Source organism: Emys orbicularis, chromosome 8 (assembly GCF_028017835.1).
Source record: "Emys orbicularis isolate rEmyOrb1 chromosome 8, rEmyOrb1.hap1, whole genome shotgun sequence".
NCBI classification, from domain to species: domain Eukaryota; kingdom Metazoa; phylum Chordata; order Testudines; family Emydidae; genus Emys; species Emys orbicularis.
The window spans coordinates 55,566,962-55,589,188 of record NC_088690.1 but is presented as its reverse complement, the minus strand read 5'-3'; the positions used below and the strand labels follow the sequence as shown (position 1 = coordinate 55,589,188).

Sequence of the window (22,227 nt, the reverse complement as noted above, 5' to 3'; positions counted from 1 at the left end):
TGTTGTTGGAGGAGCTATTTAAAGGAGTGGTCTTATGGATCAGTTCAGGGAGGAAGGTCCATGCCTGGGAGCAGGGTGAAAGAAGATGTGAAGATGGCTGTGGGAGAAGTAGACAGTCAAACCTGGCATTATTGGTGGAGCAGAGTTTGGGAATTGATAAGAGACAAGAACAGATAAGAAGGGAAGAACAGAATTGTGAAAGGCCTGGAAGGTGGTACCAAGTAACTTGAACTTAATGTAATGGAAAAGAGGGGAGCTATAATTATTATTTAGTATGAATTATCTTATGGGCATTACAGTAGTTTGGTGCAATGGATGTCTTTTTTCCCCCTGTGTTTGTACAGTGTCTAGCACAGTGGAGTCATGATCCATGACTGTGGCTTCTAGATGCTAAGTAACATCCAGTTGGGTTTGGGGGCCCTGTTGTGTTAGGTGCTGTACAAATTTAAAGGTAAACATAGTCCTTGTTCCAAAGATCTTATAATCTAAGAATGCAAGAACTCTTATTATCCTATGTGGTGGTGTCATTTCTTTTTCAGGGAGAATGGGATGATTTTATTGTTGCCAATGCAAGTTATAGTTTCATTTTGATTTTCATCTTGACATGGGGCCCAGTCTGCTCCCATTGAAGTTAATGGGAATTTGGCCATTGACTTTGGTGGAGGTAGAATAGAGCCCATGTTGTCACTGTCTCCATGCCCCTGAACATCCTTTATCATAAATTAATGGAACAGCATTAAGTTTCGGACATAAACCCACCAAAGCAACTATGCACCCAAACAAGGCTGAACCCTTATTCTTCTCTGGTTGTGTCTCATCTATGCAGCATGTGTGGTCCTACATAAATGGGTGCCACAATATTCATGCAAATATATTATAGCATTATTGGGTTGTCATGTGTGCAGTTAAGGTTATGTGGTGTACCAGGTGCCCTTTATAAATAGATTGCAATATAGATGAGGACTTTCTGGGTTAGGGGATATTGTCCCGTGATGTCGGGCCCTCTGAGAGGGGACAATGTGTAGTGCAATACCAAAGCCCTGTAATACAGTTGTAATTTTAAAAGCAAATTTTCTTGCAGGTGTGGATCTGTGTCAACTGTATTATACTAATATAGTATTTTTCTTGTTTTGCTGTCTTAAAAATATGTGGTACAACCTCATCTGCTGTCCAAAACTCTGTCTTTCTAGTTTAAGTGCCTGTCATTGTGGTATCTGAGGGCTGGGAGAATACTTTCCCTCTTATCTCTGTACAGAACAGTAATATGATTGGTAGTACAATACTTAGTGATATATCTCGGACAGAAAATTACAAGCCTTAGCGTTTACGTAAAAAAGCTAACTTAGTCACTTTGATATACAGTACTTGTACTACAGTATTTTCTTCACTACACTTACAATCAAATACCAAAGATACACTCAATTATAGGCATTATACATGGCTTATTTTATTCAGTGAAAAGATACAAATGCTAAAAATAAAGGAATGAGTTTTCTGTAGCAACATGTTTCTTCTGTACATAGATTTCAGTGGGTTTTTACCCAAAACCAGAGTACGCAAGAACTGCTGTATGCCAAAGAGGGACTTGACCAGTTTTTGTTTGAAGTTTCTCCCAAGGTACGTTTTAGTAAGATATCTGGTGTAACATCTTGAGGGATGTATGTCTGAGGAGGGTGGGGAATGGAATTGAAAAGTTGCATTAAGGAGCTTTGTGTTAAGAACCAGAGAATCAAATAAGGAGAGCATCCTTCAAATAAAACCAACAGCATGGTGCCTGAAATTATTCTTTGGCTTAGGTTTCAACTTAATGTTCAAATCATACTGAGAAGATGTGTATCTTACCAAGTTTCATTTTACATTCCACATTCCTCTGAAAACAATTCCTTGGAATTGTGGTTTGAAGAATTTCCACTGAAGAGGTTTCCCTGTCGATGATCGAGGAGTACTGTGCGAGTCTTAGTGGTCACTTGGGTGACCGAGATTGTTTAAATTAGACTTCGGAATTGGTGGCAACTGCAGTAGTTGTATAGCATGACTTAACGCCCTTTCTCCCAAAACTTCTTAATGACTGTGCTTTAAAGTACTGCTGCTTCCCAAATGTGTGTGGCAATTCCTTAAAATTACATTTAAAGTGAGAGGCATTTTCCAGGCTTGGGCAAGCATATTCTACTTTGTTATTAAAGTAGGGAAGCTTAATTAATGATGCTAGATGAAACAGTGATACATAAACATGGTTAAAATCTAATGGATTCCAGTAAAACAGAATAATAGTCCAACAGCATCTGTTATCTCATGTGTGCATAGTGTAGTTCTTCTTAAGGAAAAGTAATTCTGGAATAAAGATAAGATGCTACAAAATAGTTTCACCTGAATATTGATGGCCTGATGAGGAGGCAGCATGGTCCAGTGGATGGGGCAATGGAGTAGAAGTAAGGAGATGTGGGTTCTAATCCCATTTTGGCGACTGATCTGCTATGTGACCTTAGACAAGTCACTGCAGCCCTCTGTGCCTCTGTTTCTCCTCCCACCCTTGTCTCCCTTGTCTGTTTCAATTGTAAGCTCTTTGTGGCAGGGATTATCTCCTACTATGTGTTCTGTACAGTACCTAGCACAATGGGGCCCTGTTCTTGGTGGGGGACTCCAGGTTCTCCTGCAAAACAAATAATATATTTGAAAAAGTCCTCAGAGAGCATAGAAGACATCAGGACCTCTGTGTAAGCTTACTGTGAGCAGTCTTAGGTTTGGCTGCCGCCTATCATTTATTCCACCAATTACAAGAAGTAATAAAAAATTCCAGGATTGAGGTGTAAAGCGCTGAGGCTTATGAAGTATATATTTAATGGGCAAAGTGCTGCAGGATTTGTACATACAAGTGGGCTATTTAACAAAAGAGTGTGTTAGGAGCCAGAACCACTTTCGTACTAACCAGCATTTTAGCCCTTTAACATATCTGTAAACATGACATAAATACCATAGCCTCATTCACTCGATTCCAGTAAATGAAGCATAACTATATTCCAACTAAGCATCAGAATATAAAAATATTCTGGACAACTTATGCTGTATAAATAAATGGGAAAATTTACCCAAATTTTCCAGATTTGTGCACTGAACATCAGTGGGGAGAGCCTTAACTCGTGGACTTTCGTTCTTGGGTTTCTACCCCGGCCTCCTTCCAAGTCCCTTTCAATAAAATGAAAACAATTTTTGAGTTCTTAGTAGTGATGCATGTTTGGCAAACAGGCCTTGAATTTTAGACTTGCTCACTAATCAGGATTTGGGGGGTATGCACAATTAAGGACACTGGGTAGTGAGATTGTTTTAGCAAAGAAGAGATAGAGGAAAGAACAGAGGATCCTTCCTGCCTTTCTCATGGGAGCAACAGCCTTTGCAGTGATTGCAGTGCTTCTAGATGGTATGTGAACGTTGATGTGTAGCCAGTGGGGATTTGGGCCTGTCATAGTTCACTCTTCTATAATAAGAATTTCTTTTAACTGCTATGAACAGCTAGAAAAAGTTCTAAATATCAGATACTGACTTTTTGGATACCTCTGCCTATAAAAGTAATGGAGAAAATGCAGATGAGCGAAATTTGTGTAAAATAAGACGAATGTAAATGTCCTGGGGGTTTGCTGAACAGCCACTCCATCCTTGATATCCATTAGGGGAACAAGCTAGGCTTCTTCTCCTTTCTGATGATACCCCAATAGGATCTGGTGTTCACCTGCCTGTTAGTGTAAATACAGGTGCTGTGCAGCATTGATGTGCCAGCAAAGTTTGCCATGGCTCAGTCTTATGTTGAAAGTAGATTTGGGTGTATCTCCTTCACTTAGTGGACATCTTCAATTCCATGGAGTCCTGTGAAGTAGGAATGGACAGCGACCCTGAGTTTGTGTTGTGCTATTGAGTGGATTCAAATGGCTCAGGAGAGCTCTCGGTGCTATTCTTGAGGGCGGTGTTCTTTTTTCTCCAGACACTACTCTTGGTAGATGGGCACAACTCAGTAGCTGAGGTCTGGTGGATATTGGAGATTCGTCAGAGTCTGGCATCCATAATAGCAGCTGGGACCAGCTTTCTCTTATGTGATTCTTTATTTTTGTGGCAGTCTCAAATGGCAGATTGGAGATACTGAATCTTCCAAAAGAGATCATGTTGAGAAGATGAAGTGCAGGGCCTTCCTTGTTCAGGCATGAAGCTATGGCATTCTCATCCCCTCAATTATCATGAAAGTACATTAAGATGTATTCTTTAGTGGTAGGCTCAGGACTTGTCTTAGTTTTAGGGTTTTTTTTGTATTCGCTGCATTATATTTTTCCTTCAAGCTTTGTTTCCACTCTGGTATTTAACTGTGCATGTTGCCTGTTTCTTACAACATATATTTTTAGTTTATTGCATAGCCTCTGGGTGTGGGTACCTATAAATCAAAGTTGACTCTAGTGCTACTGAAACCAACCTGAAAATCTCCCAATGAACAAGTAGTTCAAAAGCATTGTTTTTCCAGTATTCAAAAACCTAATAGCTCAAACTGCATCCCCTCTGTCTCAGTTGTGTCGAAAGAGAGAGATCTTCAAGATGAAAAGCTCTTCCTGATTTTTGGGTGCTTCCCATCTTTCTCTTTGTGTTTCAAATTCTTTAGGGGATAAACTAAGTAATCCTCAAATTGATGTTTGGGGAGTTTTCCTTTCTTAACCTAATTAAAGTGGTTTACTTGGAATGATGTTCGTGATAGTCCTTCCCTATTCCCCCACCCCATCCTGGAGGCTGCAGATTCCTGCCTCAAATCATCACGTTTCAGTCTGCAGAAATATCCTCAGAAAGCTTTTAAAAGCGAAACAGCCAGTCTGAGTGTTCTGGAACAGCTTGCTCTAGCAGAGGACCATGGTACAGCACTGGGTGAAGATGTCAGCAACAGGGAGTGAATCTCTCGCAACTAACGCAAACAGTCATACTCTGTCAGTGTCACAGAGCAGTGAAGACTGACGCATGACTGATGGGTAGATTATTTTTTTTTTCCTCAATGACAGAAGCTGACTTTGGTGTGTACTTCCTGTAATGGTAACATTTTACAGACTCAAAACACTGTCACAAGGGTGTGTGCTGCCCATAGAGGGTAATATTCCTCAAGTTTAAAAACAGCAAGAACTTTAATGCATGATTAAGGTTGAGAATGTATTCCTCTCCTGTGAAGTTAAATTCACTTGCATGCACATCTGTGAATTTAGGCTGGGGTTTTCAAAATTGCCTCAGGGAATTAAGCCCCCAATCTCAATTGACTTGCAATGGAATTTGGTCACCTAGCTTTCCTAAGCCCCTTTGGAAATGCCAGCCTTCATCACTTAAATGTAAGGAAGTTCTCAATTATGGTTCCAAACCCAGTCTTGATATAGTGTCAAGTATCAGGGGGTAGCCGTGGTAGTCTGTATCCACAAAAACAACAAGGAGTCCGGTGGCAATCTGTAAGTCTTTAAGGTGCCACCGGACTCCTTGTTAGTCTTGATATAGGCTCTGTGCCCCTGCTGATCCTCAACAGGTGCTCAGAGACCCCAGGTTAATTTAAATATCTAGATAGAACATATAGGCTACGCACTTGTGTGTGTATGTGGCTAGTGGGAAGAAAGGAAGTTGTAACTATAAAGGGGGTTGGGAGGCTAGGAGCTTGTCACTAGGTACAGGGAGTGGGTGAGTCAAGTTTGGCACCAGGGCAGACAGGCTTAGATATTTGTTGCTGGTGTGATTAAAAAGTTGAAGGGCAGATGACTGGGGAAGTGGGCTGCACATCTTATTCTGTGAATGGTTTCACAAAGCAGGAAACTGCCTTGTTCAGCAGTGGTCCAGGGTGAGGTTGACTTTCCAAGGTTTACATCTTGCCTAGCCTTATTCCGTAGAATGCGGCTAGTTATCAATATTATTTCACTTTGCTTATGGGTAACTGTTGGGAGTATTGTGGACTCACTCCTTACAACAATTGATGAGGTTCACAGTTTCTCAGGAGATGGCTTGTGATGTTAAATTTCTACTATTTGTAAAGGATCTCGAGTTTAAGGTAACACAGATAACAATGCTTTCCAATTATTAATTGACATAATGTGTGTTGTGGTCCATTAAGAGTGGGTGTCGGTGCACAGTGATTCTACTAGCTGCAAATCACTAGCTTCTGTAGAAGTCAGAAAACATTGCATAGGCTATGTAACTCTTGTAGTTAAATAGACTCATCAGTTAATCAAATAATTCAAAGGACAGTTACACTTAGCATAGTTCAGGAACATACACAAGCTCTTATTCAGAGTAAATAAAATATTTCAGCCATGAATGCAACTGTAGGATTTGGCTCAGACCTTATTGTGGATCTTAGGCACAGCTCTGGGCAAGAAATAGAACGTGCACTGTACCACACAGGAATAACAACAGGAGGCATGATGATTCAGAGACACTCCTCCAATTTCCTCTTTGCTTCTGGGAGCTAGTAATTTACTCCTGGTCTGTAGTAGCAGTAAATTATTACCTATGCCATGCTGGCTCATCTGCTCTGACCAATGTAGCTAAAGGAGTGGAACTAAGGCTTTGCCCATTCTCTGCCCCTCCTGGATGACTCCTCACCCACCTGCTCTATGAAGGGAGTAAACAGGTGAATAGCCCGGCTCACTCCTGTGTGCCTTGACCTCAAACCAGGTGGTTCATGAAAGGCTATAAGAGAGGATCCTCAGTCCTTTGTCCAGGCCAAGGCACAAAGCTCTTGTTGAGTCAGTGGGCGTTTTGCCTTAGCAAGGTTTGCAGGATTTGGCCCTTAGTGTCTAACGTAGCCTTGGATCATTTTGGGAGACAATAAATTCATAGGTTGATAATCTAGAGAAATGATTGATTACAGTCTATTTGTTCAGCTTGGAGGCTAGGGAGAAGGAACTCTGGGCTCCCCATGATTATTGAAGGTTAATTGGAGAATGGCAGATATTTGTTGTACAAATGTGTTATCTCCTCTCTCTGTAAAAAGGTGTAGGTATATTATAGGGCACAAATGGGAATTAGCAGTCTGTCTTGACCCTGCAAACACATGTGCTACTCCTGAGGGTATTTTGTGCCAAAAAATTAAAAATTCTGCAAATTTTATTTGTCAAATAAATGTGGAGACTCCAGCATGGCATTGGGGAGCACAGGCCACTGGCTGCACAGAGGTGGGAGATCACTCTGCAGCTCCCCCTGGGACATGGACTCAGCAGTGAGGCTGCACCCAACCCTGAGATAGTGCAAGGACTGGGTTTGCCCCAGAAACACCCCAGGGTCCTGCCCCTCTGTGCCAGGTGTGGGCAGGCAGGCTCAGCCCAGCAGGATCCAAGTATGGAGGGGGGATCCAGGTGTGGGTTGAGAGGGTTCTGTGTGGGGCAATCTGGGTGTGGGCAGCTCAGTGGCGAATCCAGGTGCGAGGGGATCTGGATGCACAAGGGTTTTTTTTGGGGGGGGGGGGGTTCTGGGTGCAACGGTAATGGGACTCTGCAGGGGGGTCCAGGTGAAGGTGGTTGGAGCTCAGCAAGGGGGTGGGGTGTCTGTGTGTGTGGGGGGGTAGAGCTTGGCAGGTGGGTCTGGGTATGGAGGGTTCAGTGGGAGGGGTCCTGATGCTGGTGGAGTGGGGCGCAGTGGGGTGGGGATCCAGGTGCAGTTGGTTGGAGCTCGGTGGGGTGGGGAGCTGGCTGCGGGTGACTCGTCAGGGTGGTCCAGGTGCAGGGGAGTGGGGCTTGGAAGGGGGAGTTCTGGATGCCGGGAGGGGGAGGAGGGAGGCTCGGTGGGAAGGTGTGGGTATGAGGGGGTCTGGATGCATGGGGGTTGGGCGGATGGGGGAGCATCTCCCTGTATAGTGATCCCTCCCCCTGCAGCTGAGGGGCAATGGGTGCAGGAAGCGGGGGAGGGGTGGAATTTGCAGATCTTCCTGCAGCCTGGGGAGAAATCTGGTGGTGGGTCTGACCTGGCCCTAGATGCTGTGTAGGGGAAGAGGAAGTCCCATCCTCCCAAGCCCAGCTGGGACTAGCAGCTGAGCCGGTGCAGAGTAGGAGCCACCAGCTGGGTCTTCCCCTGTCCCAGCCCCTGCCCCACAGTGATTTACCTCTCTGCCAGCTGCCTTGGGCACCCAAAATATACTGCTGGGGGGGGGGGGGGCGAGGGGAATGTCGCATGACCACTCTTGTGGCTTCCCTTTGCTTCCCTGTCAGAAAATCATTTTTCTGCGGGGAAGCAAAGAAATCTGCGGGGGACATAAATTCTGAGCATGTGCAGTGGTGCAGAATTCTCCCTGGAATAACAATGTGCTTAAAATTAAGCATATGTATGTTTACAAAATTGGGGCCCTAACAGGTGCAGTTTTCCTTCCATTGTACCACCATTTTCAATTATGCCAGTCACTGCTGTGATAGAGGAGAATCATTTCTCCCTTTGTTGCTGTAGAATTCCCATTACAGTAGTTTGATGGGAATTAAGAGAGTGGGGTTGTAGTGCAGAATAACTCCCCACCCGGAGCTGCTGTTAAGACTGGCCTAGAATAGTGATATATTTGTGCACAAAAGGATATATTTGTGTCCCCATATTTATTCCTTAATCTAAATGGAGCAGAAATAGAGGGGGGCGGGGTTGGTGGGGGGGGGAGGGGCGAGGTGCCTGCGAGAAGAGGGAAACACACAATATGGTCACTTACAAAAAAAGGATTAGCTCCAGGATAGTTCCTCTCCCATGCACTAAAGCTTAGGGGAGGGTAAGACAGGGCTGGAGATTGCAGGCAGGCAAATCAGGTTCACCAGGGGAGGAATACGAGACTATCAAAGTAGCTGTTTGGGAGACAGAAGAATGTTTTGTAAGGAGGAGGACCAGGCTAGTCATTACCAGGCTAGGGATTTCTGGCATCGTAAGACCAGTTCTGTTTTGGTTTCAGTAGTGCACTATGAACACACTGAGGACTAAAAAGCCTTAGGATAGAACACAGAAGACCTGAAAGATTTGGTTTTCTTTTGATGGTTCTACCTGATGAATTACTCTGCCCTGCTTATGTTTCAGTTTACTAATTCTCTTAGAGTTGATTGCCAACCTATTCGCTTTTTAGCCTGTGCAGCTGCTTATCCTTTCCCCCACTTGCTCTGTAATCTCTCAGTTCCTCCTCTTTCTCCCCTCTGCCACCACTAGACTCTCATGAAGTTGCCTAAAGAAAGTTTTGTACTGCTTGAAAAGCCTGAGGGTAGTTGGTTAAAGTGGGTGTGAGTATGCTGCTTGGTGCCAACAGAGTCAAAGGCTAGAAGTTATAATGGGTGTCGATAACATATCTTAAAGCTGCAAACAGAGCTGGGATGGGAGTGGATGCTTCTTTCATTCTCTCTGGGGGACTGTAGTCTTAGAGTCAAGGAAAAAAGTGCAGTAGTTTCTGGAAGGGGCATGTGGGCCTTTGTGCATCATAAGGCTGTGCCACTGATTTTGTGCCTCTAAATGAGTACGAAGTAAGAGTGGATGGAAAATAGAGAAGGAGAATTACCTTCACCCTTGAAGTAGTATAAAGTGTTAGGGCTCCTTCAGTTCACATGCCAGGTTACTGACAGAAATTTAGACACTCCTGGCGGTTGGCCAATAAGTTCAGTAAATTTGACTGGTGAGGTGCTTAGCAAAGATGAAGTAGGTCAAAGTTGGAGGTAAAAAAGGAATATGGCGGCCATCTAGGGTTCTACATTTTCCGTCTCTTCCCTTACTTACTGTTACGTAATCTCCAGTTATGCTGCATGCAGCTATCTTTAACAGTCCTTCTGTTGTTTATCCTGTACACTAACTGACATTGTGTTAGATCTGTACGAGAAATACTAAGGAGGAATACAATTTTACAAAGTGAATTTGGAGGGGAAGGGAGGAGAAAGTAGAGGAGGAAGAGCAAGCAAAAAAGGAAAAGGAAATGAGGAAAAGACTGAAATAGCCTAGAAGCATATGGTAGGGAGGGAAATAATAGAAGGAAAACATGATACTTACAAATATAGGAGAAATCTTTTGGAAAACAATAAGAAAGATATTGTAAAAATCATTCTACCGTAAAAACATTGTTCTGGTCATCCGTTTAAAAATAACTTTTACAGAGCAGTGAGACTGGTTGGTGAACATAGAAGAGCAAATCTAGAATGGTCTCTAGCAGTACACCTAGTTGAAAATTTTTGAATGGAAAATTGGAAAATGGCCTTTTTAAAAATTTTGCAAAAAATATAGACTCTTTTAATAGAATTCTATTTAATAGAATAGAATGTAAATGTATATAGAAATTTTTCTGTCACCCCAAAACCAGTGTTTTGATAAGTGAAAAAGTTTGTTTTACCAAAATTGGGTTTTGAATAAAGAGCCTATCACAGTTTTGATAATGTTTTAGATGTTCATGACAAAAATGCTAAAATATTTTGCACTTGTTTTTTTTGAAAAACAGGCCAATTTAGAAACTTTTTGGGGAAAAAAACTTCAGAATTTTCCATAGAATGAGTTTTTCATTTTTTGGCCAGCTCTACTTAGTAGTAATTTTACAGCATCTAGCTTGTTGAAAGAAGTTCTGAGAAGAAAGCAATTTTGAATTGAAGGATAGTATTAATTTAGTTTTCTGTCCAGTTCTGGACCCCCATCTTAACCTAAGCTGCCTGGGTTTTTTACAGTGATGATGTCAAGGCTTTCTAAACTCCTTTGTCAGAATAAACCCTGGCAGCATAATTCTGCTGCAGCAGCAAATCTGCTTTCATATAAAATGTGTCCAAATTTTGGAAGAATGTTCTATGACTCCTCCCCTTCCCCCCCAACCCTAACCCATTTCGCTGAATAATTTATGTGTTTGTGTGGTCACAGCGTAGTAAGTATAAATACCTAAAATGCAGCCCCAGGACCCAGTGTGTCTTGTGGAGCTTACTAATAATGTTGCTCACAGCCACTCTGTCCCTGTCATGGCCTGGTGAAGACAAAGCTGATTGATCGCAGGTTTTTATTGTTAATAACCACAAACAAGCAAATTCCTGTTAATTTGTCTTGGATACAGTATTATGGGCATGTTAATCTAGTTTTATGTAAACAAACTATGTAATTATCAGTGCAAATTTGGTTCTTCCTTCTGTGTTCCTGTGTTTGAATGGATACCTTGGAGCCAGATTCTGGTGCTGCTGAAGTCAATGGGAGCTTTGTCACTGAGATTAGTAGGCCTGGGATTTGACATCCTTATGTTTAAAGGCAATTTGGAAAAACAAGAATTTTGAGTAACCCTAATTGTATATTAAAAGGGGTACTTGAGGGATTTACCATAGCTTTAAAAGCCTTTTTTTAAAAAAACCCTGTACTATAACAATATCTTAGAAGGGGGAAAATATGTTTCTTTACCAAAAATACTTCCCCATAGTCTTGTGGGCATGCTGTTTAGGTGGCGTAGGTGTTCATATGCTCGCTCCCATGTGGGTTGTGGCACCTGACATAATGGCTCCAGACCTGCTGTCATACCCCTACCTCATTCCACAGTATGGGCAGGAGCCCACACCATTTGGATTAGCGAGGGAGGGAGTTGATACGTTTCCCTGCTGCCCCATGGGAGAAGGGTTTCAGAGCAGTGGTTGGGGACGGTAAGCCAGCAGGGTGTTCAGCAGAACAAAACGTTGTGGGCATCAGGCCTCCTGAGAGGCATTCTCCCAGCACTATCATGTGGACCAGAACAGCTAACTATTCCTCCACCCTTGAGCAAGTATTGATGATGGAGCAGCTACAGCCAAACATCTCTACCAAACTAGCCCCAGGGGTTGGCAGTGTGCAAAGGGATTTGAGAGGCAGGTTGCAGTGTACAGTAAGGCAGAGGGTGGGTGTAGCTGGTTGTGAGCTTATTAAATGAGAACAAGGGAAGGTATTGGGTTAGCTGTCGGTCAACAGTAAAGTGTTAAACAGTTGATAGGTAAGGGGTGCTATGAGGTGGTGAACGAATAGGTGAGGTCTAAAGAGAAAATGTGGTGTCAAAAAACAAAACTAGAAAATACTTATAACAAAAATGAAAGGATAAGGTTTGTATATTGGCAGACAGGTGTGGCTTACATGGATATCACAAGACTTAGTTAAGAATTAATTTAAAGGTGGGGGAGGAAAGGCAGATATTTAAAATAATAAAGATAAAATGCTTCCTTCTTTTCCTGGAGCTCTCTGGGTGAGGAACTTGTTTTACTCTGTCTGTAAAGCACCTAGTATATTTTTGGTGCTATATAAATTCTACTAATAATACTAATTATATTAGGGCTATCCACTGGCCTTTGCCCTTTTTTTTTCTTTCCAAAAGAGAGCATCAAAGTAGCAATCTGCCCAGAGGGCAGATCTCATACCCAATTAATGGGCAATATGATTGACTTTGAACCAGGAAGAAGAGAAGGAAAATAGAAAACTCAGTGTAGGACAGAAGTTTTCCACAATCCCTATAGGTTAAGAATCAAAAATTAAAAGATGGTAAATGTTCCAACTGTGAACTGCAGTGTTTTTGTTCAACATGTTATCCTATTGATTCTTGTTCTGTCTACTTTTCAAGTCTCTGAAACATTAATATTCCATTTATATCATGCTGGAGCTGTGTTTCCTCTCTGTTCTCTTGTCTTCATTCTTCATTTGTTCCCCAGCATTTGTTTTCTCTCTCTTCTTTTGTCTGGTATTCTTCCCTTAGATGCTCAGATTATTGTTATTTTACCATAGTGCCTGCTTGCTATGTGTGGGTAGACACTTTCCAAATGCTCATGGAAGATGGTTTCCTGCTCCAAGAAGGTTGCAATCTAAAGACAGCAAGTAGATGGGGTTAGGAGGAGTGGAACAGGAACAAGAGGCAAATTGTATGCGATGCAAATACAAGTCAACTTTATACACTACAAGCAGTTTGGCAGAAATGAGTCTTTAAGAGGGACTTAAATGTGGAGCAGGTAGGGGCTTTGTGGATCAGCTTAGAAATGATGAACTATGCTTAGGGGGCTGTGTGAAAGAAGGCCTGCACGTGATACAACAGTGATGAATGTGATATAATACCTTCAGACCTGATCCTGTGAACACTTTACATGTGAGTAACTTTACTGTCATGATTTCAGTGGCGCTACTTGTGAGTAAAGTTATTGATGTGTATGTTAGCAGTATTGGTAACTTGCAGACTGTCTTGGCACATTTGACTGGAGCAGTATCTGAAATACTGTCAGGGCACCAAAGAACAGGAGCTGTCTTGCAGGCCAGGCAGCTGTGGTGCAGGCAAGGCACTGTGCCTGCTGTAATAGGGCTCGGTACCCTAGACTGTTGTCGAAGCACTTAGGAATTTTTTTTTGAAAGGGGTATATGTGTCTGTGTGAAATATACATACAGAAGTAGCCAATGCAAGAGGAAAAAAGGTGTAACGTTTTGGATCTGTGAACTTGAGAGTGTAATTTTAAAAGTACTGTTAAATCTAAAGTGCAACAAAATGCAAGAAAACAGTTTTTTTCGATATATCCATATGGCACACCATGCTGAATATTAAACTAAGAATGTTTGTTACATATAAAAACCTTCTTGGATTATCTTCCTTATGGCTCAGAATGCATAACTTTCCATATGATGAGACTTGTTATCCCTTGGCCTTCCCATTACTTTCCCTGGATTCTCGGCCCCCATCCCCAATCCCTCTCTGTATTATTAATTATATTACAGTAGTGCATGGAAACCCCAACAGAGATCAGAACTCCATTGTGTTAGGCACTCTACCAGTGCCTAGTAAGAAACAATTCCTGCTCTAAAGAGTTTACAATCTAAATAGACAACACAAACAAAGACTGTGTGGGGGGAGAGAGGCGCAGAGATGCCAAGGTCTCAAAGTAGATCAATGGCTGAGCTGGGAATAGAACCCAGGTCTCCTGATTCGCAGCCCCACTAGGTCCATGCTGCCTTGATGTTCTCTGTTGTCTAATTTAAGGCCAAATCCTAATTGCCATACTCATGCAAGTAGGACCATTGATTAAAATAGCAATACTCACATGAGCAAAGCCCTTAGTCCATAATTCTGCAAGTTGTTCTGCATGGTTGGGCACCCATTAAAGTCAATGTGATGCGATTGAGAAAAAGGCCAGTACAATCCTAGGATGCATCAAGCGAGGTATTTCCAGTAGAGCTAGGGAAGTGTTATTACCATTATACAAGGCACTGGGAGACCAGTGGGCACAGGATCTGCCTTCATGGAACAAATTAAAGGATGAGGACCTCAGACCGCAAACTCTTTGAGATGGGGTCTTCTCTTCATTTATCCATTTGTCTGTCCATTGCCAGGTGTGCTAATGGAGTAATAAATAATATTGATAAAGGAAAATAAGGGCACTGGCAGGTTAAAAATTGCGTCTTTAAAAAAATAGTTTTCCTTCCCAGCAGAGAACAACACAGAATTGGGAGTCAAGAGACCCAGGTGGTATTCCCAGCTCTACCATTGACATGCTGTGTCACTTAACTTCTCTGCACTTGATTTCCCAGTCTGTGAAATGGCATTAATAATGCATATCCACCTCGTAGACTTGCAGTCTTTAAGGCCAAAAGGGACTATCATCTAGACCAGTGGTTCCCAAACTTGTTCTGCCGCTTGTGCAGGGAAAGTTCTGGCGGGCCGGGTTGGTTTGTTTACCTGCCGCGTCCGCAGGTTCGGCCGATCGCGGCTCCCACTGGCCGCGGTTCGCTGCTCCAGGCCGATGGGAGCTGCTGGAAGCGGTGCGGGCCGAGGGACGTACTGGCCGCCGCTTCCAGCAGCTCCCATCGGCCTGGAGCAGCGAACCGCGGCCAGTAGGAGCCGCGATCGGCCGAACCTGCGGACGCGGCAGGTAAACAAACCGGCCCGGCCCGCCAGGGACTTTCCCTGCACAAGTGGCGGAACAAGTTTGGGAACCACTGGTCTAGACTGACCTCCTGCACATTGAAGGCCACAGAACCTCACCTACCCACTCCTGTAGTAGGCCCATAACCTCTGGCTGAGTTACTGAAGTTGATTTGAGGACTTCAAATTGCAGAGAATCCACCATTTACTCTAGTTCAAAGCAGCAAGTGATCAACAGAGGAAAGCAGCCTGTCCTGCCCCCCCTCCCTTCAGGGCTCTGCCAATCTGACCTGGGGAAGATTCTTTTCCAACCCCAAATGTGGCAGTCAGTTAGATCCTGAGCATGTGGATGAGACCCACTCGTCAGACAGCTGGGAAAGAATTCTCTATAATAACTCAGAGCCCTCCCCCTCTAGTGTCTCATCGGTGACAGTTGGAGATATTTGCTCATAGCAGTTGTGGATGGGCCATATGCCATTGTAGGCAATCTCATCATACTACCAGCCAGGCAAGGCGTCTTAGTTTTACTTTGTTTTCTCAACTTGTAAATGTACCTTTTACTAGAGTGTTTATCTTTGTTTGCTGTACTTTGAACCTAAGACAGAGGGGGGGTCCTCTGAGCTCTTTAAGTTTGATTACCCTGTAAAGTTATTTTCCATACTGATTTTACAGAGATGATTTTTACCTTTTTCTTTAATTAAAAGCCTTCTTTTTAAGAACCTGATTGATTTCTCCTTGTTTTAAGATCCAAGGGGGTTTGGATCTGTATTCACCAGGAGTTGGTGAAAGGAAGGAGGGGGGAAGGGTCAATTTCTCCTTGTTTTAAGATCCAAGGGGGTTTGGATCTGTATTCACCAGGAGTTGGTGAAAGGAAGGAGGGGGGAAGGGTCAATTTCTCCTTGTTTTAAGATCCAAGGGGGTTTGAATCTGTATTCACCAGGGAATTGGTGAGAGGTTTCTAAAAGCTTCCCAGGGTAGGGAATGGTGGCAGCGGACCAGAACTAAGCTGGTAGTTAAGCTTAGAAGTCCTCATGCAGGCCCCTACATTTGTACCCTAAAGTTCAAAGTGGGGATACAACCAATCCCTCAGATAGAGACAAGCACCTACAAGATCTCTATCAAGCATTCTTAAAACTACAATACCCACCTGCTGAAGTGAAAAAGCAGATTGACAGAGCCAGACGAGTACCCAGAAGTCACCTCCTACAAGACAGGGCCAACAAAGAAAATAACAGAACACCACTAGCTGTCACCTTCAGCCCCCAACTAAAACCTCTCCAGCGCATCATCAGAGATCTACAACCTATCCTGAAAGATGATCCTTTACTCTCACAGATCTTGGGAGACAGACCTGTCCTCGCTTACAGACAACCCCCCAACCTAAAGCAAATACTCACCAGCAACCACACATCACTGAACAAAAACACTGACCCAGGAACCTATCCTTGTAACAAAGCCCGATGCCAACTCTGTCCACATATCTATTCAAGTGACATCATCATAGGGCCTAATCACATCAGCCCTACCATCAGGGGCTCGTTCACCTGCACATCTACCAATGTGATATATGCCATCATGTGCCAGCAATGCCCCTCTGCCATGTACATTGGCCAAACCGGACAGTCTCTACGCAAAAGAATTAATGGACACAAATCTGACATCAGGAATCATAATACTCAAAAACCAGTGGGAGAACACTTTAACCTGTCTGGCCATTCTATGACAGACCTGCGGGTGGCTATCTTAAAACAGAAAAATTTCAAAACCAGACTCCAACGAGAGACTGCTGAGCTGGAATTGATATGCAAACTAGACACAATCAACACAGGATTAAATAAAGACTGGGAATGGCTGAGCCATTACAAACATTGAATCTATCTCCCCTTGTAAGTATTTTCACACTTGCTTCTTATCAAACTGTCTGTACTGAGCCATCTTGATTATCACTTCAAAAGTTTTTTTTCTCTTACTTAATTGGCCTCTCAGAGTTGGTAAGACAACTCCCACCTGTTCATGCTCTCTGTATGTGTGTGTATATATATCTCCTCAATATATGTTTCACTCTATATGCATCCGAAGAAGTGGGTTGTAGCCCACGAAAGCTTATGCTCTAATAAATTTGTTAGTCTCTAAGGTGCCACAAGTACTCCTGTTCTTTTTGCGGATACAGACTAACATGGCTGCTACTCTGAAACCTGTCTTTATATACTTGCAGTCTCAAAAGGACAGGCAAATTTTAGTCCTCAAGATGTTGATTTATATCCCTTTTAAAATGAATCCTGGGCTGTGTATGTTTGTCTGCTCCTTGGATGTTAGTATTCAGCTAACATGGCACATGAATGCTTGCTAGAGTGAAATGTCATTGTCATGTTTATACATTTAACACTTCGTTTTATTCAATATTTATTTATTTATTTGGAAAGTTTATAACTTTTCCTCATGCTTAAAACAGTCTAAAAATAAAATCTACAGTAAAAACGAAGTGTAAAATAAGGTTATACATTATTTTCTGAAGATTGCAAATAACTTTTTTCAGATTTCCTGCCCCTCCACCCTTCCCCATAAAATGCAGACAGGTGCTTCCACTCCCCCCCTGGCCTGCCCAAGTTTCATTTTCATGCCAAAAGGATACTTTATTCTTCCCTCCTTATCATCACAGTACTGTACAGTATAAATTTCAAGCCTTTTAAACATAAACGGCTGGTAATATGGGAAACCAGCTAATCCTGCTGAAATGGACTGGAGTGAGCATGTTTATCATTGCCTTCTACTGGATAGAACAATTACACACCTGCTTATTGTACGTGAATGTCACCCTCTTATGGCTTTCACTAAGTTTTAATACTACCACAGCCACTGCAGCTTCCCTTTCAGCTTATGTGACAGAGTCATGTTTTGGAGCTGAAGGTTTTAGGTTCTGTCCCTTATGCTCATGTGTGTCTGAGTTGGCATTACTATAGTGCTTGAATAAAATTGTAGATTTGTAATGAATCTGCAGTTTTATATGCACTTTCCGGATAGTTTCATATTGACTCCATGTTCCATAAGTTAAGGAAACTGACTTTGGGGATTTGAATTAAATCTTTGTGTTGATTTTTGTGATGATTGTAGAAAAAATACATAATAAAAGATAAATACAAATATAAGATATGTTGAGGTGATAAAAATTCACACAGAAGAAAGTTATATTTTAACAATGACCATATTTGGGAAATTGTAATGGAAACATACAGTAATTTTTATCAACATACAAAAAGACAGTGTCACATGTATCTTCAGTATGGATATGCAATATGTAAACAATAATACAATCATATAAAAATGAGTGGTATACCACCAGGAGTCTGGTGGCACCTTAAAGACTAACAGATTTATTTGGGCATAAGCTTTCGTGGGTAAAAACCTCACTTCACTTTACCCACGAAAGCTTATGCCCAAATAAATCTGTTAGTCTTTAAGGTGCCACCAGACTCCTTGTTGGTTTTTGTAGATACAGACTAACACGGCTACCCCCTGATACTTGGTATACCACCATCTTTCCACTCCCATGAATATCAGGCCACCTTAATTTAGGTGCTTACCCATGGATACACAAGTGTCAATTTTTTGGCCTGTATTCCTGTTGAGACGTCAGTAAATATTTGGCACATCCTCTACTGACTGCTGCTGTAGTTTGTTTTGCAGCTATTATTTACAAAGCTGTGTCACTTTTACTCATGGTGCTGTTGCACAAAGATATACCTTGGCTTTAAATAAAAATGAAACTAATTGAAAGCATCTACAAGAGTTTTCGGGACCAGCAGCCAGATTTCCTCTGCCCTTCCTCACGCCTCTTGCTACAAATGCTTGAATAGCTTTCAATCAAAATAAATGAGGCAAAGGGTGGAAGGGAAAAAAAGTAGAAGTATTTAACCCCTTTTTACAGTTCAGGAAATGAAGATCGAATGACCTGCCCTAGATCACATGGTCAGAGCCAGAAATCGAAAGCAAGTCTGCTGAGTTCCAGTGTAGTGTCTTAATCACAATACCATCCTTCCTTTCTAGAATTATCCTTTTCTTTCACTGAGGAGATAACCTGCATGTGGGTTGACCTCCTAAACCAACAATCTGAGAGAAAGATCAGAAATGCAACATCCTCCTTCCAAGAATTTAGCCCATTCACACAAGTAGTAGTAGTCACCGAAGTATCAGTGGCAGTCAGGGCTACTAACTCTGACCCCTACTTTTCTGGATGCCAAAAGAAAATAGAGAACTTTGACACCTCATGGTATCTTCTGCTTTTATCATTTTGAGTTAGTAACAGGTTCATATGCAAATTAAATTGGATTGAAATGATTACTGGTGCATCTTGAAAAAAACAAAAGCAACAATGTGTGCACATGAACTACTTCAAAAGCATGTGAGAGAAGCAGATGGACAAGGTGCATGTCCGATCACAACCGTCCTGGGCACAAGGCTTTGTCTTTATCTCTACTGGCCTCATTATTTTTGGAATGGGTACTAAACATCTGCTTCTTGCTCACTTAAAAACAGAAAGGACGGTGGAGGTTCTCAGTGTGCTAATTGGCTTTTAGTGAAATCAAAGCAACAGTGGAAAGCCTGCTGCCGAGCATTTTAAAATTCAAAACCACTCTAAACTTAGCAACCTGTATCTAGTTAGACAGCATTTTATGTAGGGGTTGGGGTGATCTGTGGAAATGAATAATAGTAATGTCAACATCTCCATCTGTGCGCTCCCACTTTCTCATGTAATTTGAATTTCTGAAGGTCTCTTTGGTTGTGTTTTAGTGGCAGTAATTGTCTCATTTTAGTGGGTATCCATTTCTGTTTCTCTTGTTTGTCTGCATCGGTGCGAAGGGGTGGGGGTGGGGGCGGGACAGAGACTTGAGACAAAATGAAAGGGCAAACTTTGGTTAAACCATAAGTACTTTAACATTTTATGATTTATTTCCTTGTCTAAGAAAATAGCTATTTAATTTATATGGGATTAGGATTTGCTAGGTCTAGCAAGATACCAGAACAAGGAATGTTAAGCACTACATAGCATTTTATGAGAGTTTATTTTGTTGTTTCAACAGTGAGTCATCTCCATTACGATGTATCCATCTGTCTCCTGACTCTGTATCTGTACATGGAAAAAATCTGATCAGATAGGCTGAGACTTCAAAGCCACTTACGAGAATTGTGTGCCCAATTCCCATGAATTTTAATGGGAATTGGGCATCTAAGTTCCTTAGGTAGCTTTGAAACTCTCATTGTAGCACTTGGAAAGTTTTTTAAACTCTATTGTTTATGGCAAATTGAAGTTTGCTCCTTTTCTGTTCCAATTCCACATTGCATGTCTTATTTAAAGAGGAAAAACACAGCTTGTTGATGTTTTTCCCCCCCTCCTGTCTAGTGTCATTCTGTCATCCATTTCACCAAAGACTATTGACAGGGTCATTAATGCAGAACTTAGGAGCAGTTGTTGTTAGAACTTCAGCTTTTGCTTTTTGATGTATTTAGGTTTAATGGCTGCTTGATCTGAAATTTAAAGGTCAGACTTTTAGTACATCTGTTAAATATTTTGCTTTCTGAAATAAGCATTCTGAAATGGCTCCATCTTCCTTTTCCCCTCACTCCAACCCTTCATCCCCAGAAGATAGTGACAGGTACAAAATCAAGGAATGGGAATAACCGAAGAGTGTTTGTAATTTAGAAGTGGTGGGTGGGTGATGACAGAAAAGAAACATTTCTCTGATTGAAGTATTGCTTGCTGTAAAATAAGTCAGAGGTGAATGAGGCTGAAACCAGTACTGACATACTTTTTCTTTCTTAAGTATTCTCTCTGTTTATGATTTCTGTCTAGAACCTGTTTTCAGAGCCCATAAACCATAATACATTAGAGTAGAAAGAGTACTAGGACTGATGAGTTTGCAAATTGTATAGGCATGATGAGAACAATGAAATTATTAAATAGACTTCTCTAGGAAATGGAGGATGGCAACCCCTTTAAGTTTTATAAGTATTACAAAAGACTGGACAAAACAGTGGCAAATGTGCTCTATGGAACCATTCTGCATTGCATGGTCTAGGCTAATGATTTAATAGATTGTGAAAATATTGAATTGTATAAAAAAAAATGATGATGATCAGGATCATTAAAGCTTCCCAAAAGTTTCATGGAAGGAATAATTTCATACAAGATGTACTTCTTCAGATGAAAACTTCCTCTCTCTTTCCCCACAAAGATTTTTCTGGATACTTCACAGGTTGAAGGAGCAGTCTTTCTGCATACTTTTTATAATCAGTATTGCTGGAAAAATGTAGCTGTGTACAGAAATATGGACAAAGGTTAGCGAAATGTGGATTTGGGGGGGGAAAATGGCATTGAATTACTGCCTTCTTGATTTTACAAGCCTCAGCATGGGTTTTATATCATATGCTACCTAATTCATCAACATACTAATGCCTTTCCTCCCTGTGTGTGCATTGCAGCCAACACAGCTCTATTTCATGACACTGTAGCATAGCGTTGACTCAACACGGTCTGTAACTCCTTCTGCAATAGATCATTTGCTGTTGATACAGTGCTTGTTCTTAAAAGATGGGTCAAAGGGCATCCTCTGGCTCTTCGTGCTCAGAGAAAACCCAGTTTAAATTCTTCAAGTGACTAAGCTACTTGGGCATATGTTCACTCACCACCACCATACTGTGTGGGTTCATTAAAGGGAGAGTCGGCCAAAGAAGGCAGATGAGGACGATGCTGCATATTATCAGTGCCTGTTGAGACTCTTGGGGAACTGAAACAATGGATGGCTTTATAATCTGGCTTCACATTTCCACTAAAAGAAAATGTGGGCAGGGAAAAAGTCAGTTGTGAAGGTGTCTGTCTGTTGGTTTTTGCATCTGAAGAAGTGGGTTTTTTACCCACGAAAGCTTATGCCCAAATAAATCTATTAGCTTTTAAGGTGCCACCAGACTCCTCGTTGTTTTCATGGGAAGAGAGTGCAATAAGGGAATCCCTCCATGTAAAGGAAGTTTCCTAGTAATGCTGCCAAGGTAAGCTGACAGCTGTAGGCCTATTCAGTGTTTGAGAATTAGCATCACTAATGTGGTTAGCCTTTTTGGTTTGTTTCCAGCACAGGAGAGCCCCATGAAAACATGAGTACCTGTGTTGTGGAAGCCTGAGAATTCAGAAATCATTTAGGGAATAATAGGCTATGGTGCTCCCATGGTTTGTGTGCCAAAAAAGCATAGAGACTTACTACAAAGCCTCAGAATTGTGTGCTCAAGCTCAGCTGGTTACAAACCTTCAAAATTCTACTCACAAACTGAAACCACTACTTGATATGTTTCTGTTCTAACTTGCAACGGGAGACTGGTACCGATCTGCTAAACACCTACAAACTGATACATAGAGTGTCATCTGAAGGAAG

The 22,227-nt window shown here is 42.0% G+C and overlaps 1 protein-coding gene across 1 annotated transcript in view; it reads left to right on the top strand.

Annotated features, from left to right (window-relative positions):
• Window positions 1–1,560: 1,560 nt before the first annotated feature.
• Window positions 1,561–22,227, top strand: part of C8H1orf21 (chromosome 8 C1orf21 homolog) — a 180,294-nt gene continuing 159,627 nt past the window's right edge. Inside the window, exon 1 of the mRNA XM_065409039.1 lies at window positions 1,561–1,617. The gene's annotated coding sequence lies outside the window, so the exon portion shown is untranslated. The remainder of the gene's footprint in view (window positions 1,618–22,227) is intronic.